The following is a 2714-nucleotide window of genomic DNA, read 5'->3' as shown; positions in this document are numbered from 1 at the left end:
GTGCTTCCACACCTCCACCAGGGAGACAAAAAGCCTTTATATGTCTCAAGTTGGAGGACAAAAAAGAGAGCAATGAAGGTTGACCATTCAAAATAAAAATCAATTAAGATGAAATTTTTAAAGATTTGCATCATATAATTTACACAAAAGCAATACTGACATCTGTCTTCTGTGGAATCAGGAGAGGCCTGGGCTGTTTTTCTGAGGGAGAAATGAGATGGGTATTGAAAGGTCAAGGGACCTCCTATAACAATACTTCTCAGATATTTGTAATGTCTATTAAAAAAAAAAAACAACAAAACAATGGACAGGGCAGATTGGCTCACATCTGTAATTCTAATGCTTTGGGAGGCTGAGGAGGAGGATCATTTGAGACCAGAAGTTGGAGACTACCCTGGGCAATATAGGGAGACCTTATCTCTACAAAAAAAAACAAAAAAACAAAAACAAAAACAAAAAAAAACAGTAGTGGGATGTGGTGGTGCATGCTTATTTTCCCAACTACTCAAAGGCTGAGGCTACAAGACTGTTTGAGCCCAGGAGTTAGAGAGGCTACAGTGATCTACGATTGTGCCACTGCACTACACTTGAGCTTGGGCAACAGAATGAGGTCCCTATCTGGAAGAAAAAGGAAAGAAAGAAGAGAAAAAAAAGACAAAAACAATAAGAATGTACAATTAAAGTACTCCATGGCCATATTATAGAACTTTGGGGATGCTCACTCCAAACTACTGCGGTCACCTCACCATTCCAGTTTTAAAATCCCAAGTCAAGCAAAAATAATAAAATAAAATAACATAAAATCATATCCAATCTCATCTTGTTTTCTGTGTAAGTTAATAAAAGGTGTAACACAATTAAGTAACCATAGTCTTCTTCCTGTCTTCTGATCCACATCTGCTGGAAGGTGGACAGCAAGGCTAGGATGGAGCCATTGATCCACACCAAGTAGTTGATCTCATAGGTAGTCATGAAGTCAATCTTCTCTATGTTAGGAGACAGGCTGGTGATCTGTATTCTGCCTGTGACGCCTAGATGCACAATAGTGCAACCACACAGCACTGTGTTGACATATAGGTCCTTGCAGATAGAATTGAATTGAAAACAGATTGATAGAATTGAAGACAGTTTCATGGATGCCACAAGATTCCATGCCTAGGAAGGAAGGTTGGAAGAGAGCTTCTGGGCAGCAGAACCACTTGTTGCCAAGGGTGATCACCTGACCATTGGGCACCTCACAGCTCTTCTCCAAGGAGGACCTGGAGGCTGTGGTGGCCATCTCCTGCTTGAAGTACAGGGTGAAAAAGTACAGTTTTTCCTAGATGTCATGCACTGCTTCCCACTGGGCAGTGGTGGTGAAACTGTAGCTGCATTCCCTGAGGATCTTCATGCGGTAGTCGCTCAGATCCCCACCAGCCAGGTGCAGACCCAGAATGGTGTGGGGGAAGGCATACCCCTTGTAGACACCCACAGTGTGGGTGACCCCATCATCGCAGTCTATCATGAGGCCAGTGGTACAGCCAAAGGTATATAGGGACAGTGCAGCCTGGATGGTCCTATACAGGACCATCCAGGTGTTGGGGTATTGAAGGTCTCACACATGATCTGGGTCATCTCCTCAGGACTGACTTGGGATTTGGGGCTGGGGAGCGCTTGGGCCAGCAGCACAGAGTGCTCCTGGGGAGCCACACACACCTCAATGTAGAAGGTACAGTGCCAAACCGTCTTCATGTCATGCTAGCTGGTGGTGATGCGGTGCTCCATGGGCAACTTCAGGGTCAGGATGCAGCACTTGCTCTGGGCCTCACTGCCCCTGTAAGGGTCCTTCTACCCCATGCCCACCATCATGCCTTGGTGCCAGTGGGTGCCCCACCGTGGAAGAAGGGAAGACTGTCTGGAGTAGGGTGGGGAACACTTGCCCGCCAAGCAGCCAAGCAGCCCTTGCTCTTGCTATCTGTTAATGATGAGCTCAGCAGTAGCCTCATCCATGGTAAGCTGAATGGCAGGTAGGTGTGGACCCGTGGGAAGTGGCAAGAAGAGAGGGTTTTTGCTTGTGGGGTGGATGTGGTCTCCACCCTGCCTCAGTTCTTTCTGATGAGTGGTCAGACATTAAATATGTTGTAGTTTCTCTGAATGTATTGTATCATTTTTCTTTGGATACTTCCATGCTTTTGTCTTCATCTTTAGATGTTGGCTGCATAGTTGTGATTTGCCTAGGTGTATTTCATTTGAATGCATTTGTACCTCTCTTTAGGGTCATTAAATTTGTTGAATATATAAGTTTAAGGTTTGTACCAATTTTGGGATATTTTCACTACTGATTATAAAACATTTTAATCCGTCCATTTACTGTCTTTTTTTGGGACTCTGATTACAAATATGTTTGATGACTGATATTTTCTCACATATCAGTGAATATTTTTGCTTGAATGTTTTTTCTTCAACTTTAGACTCAATAATTTAAATGATTTATTTTCAAGTTCAATGACTTTATCATCTGCCATCTTTGATCTGCTATTAAGTACATCAAGTAAGCTTTTCATTTGAATAAATTTTTAAACTCTAAAAGTTTTATTTGATTGTTTCCAGTTCCCATTTTCCTTCTGAGTTTCCTTTTTAATTCATTTATTCCTTCTTTCATATTTTCCTTTAAGTCCTTGAAAAAATACACACACACACACTTACACACTGCTTTGTAGTTCTTATCTGCTAAT

The 2714-nt window shown here is 42.4% G+C and overlaps 1 pseudogene; it reads right to left on the bottom strand.

The window, feature by feature from the left end:
• Positions 1-991: 991 nt before the first annotated feature.
• Positions 992-1731, bottom strand: LOC112617861 (annotated as a pseudogene).
• Between the last annotated feature and the right edge of the window lie 983 nt (positions 1732-2714).

Source organism: Theropithecus gelada, unplaced genomic scaffold (genome assembly GCF_003255815.1).
Source record: "Theropithecus gelada isolate Dixy unplaced genomic scaffold, Tgel_1.0 HiC_scaffold_5297, whole genome shotgun sequence".
NCBI lineage: Eukaryota > Metazoa > Chordata > Mammalia > Primates > Cercopithecidae > Theropithecus > Theropithecus gelada.
The sequence above is the reverse complement of the archived record's forward strand: the minus strand, read 5'-3'. Positions and strand labels throughout refer to the sequence as shown.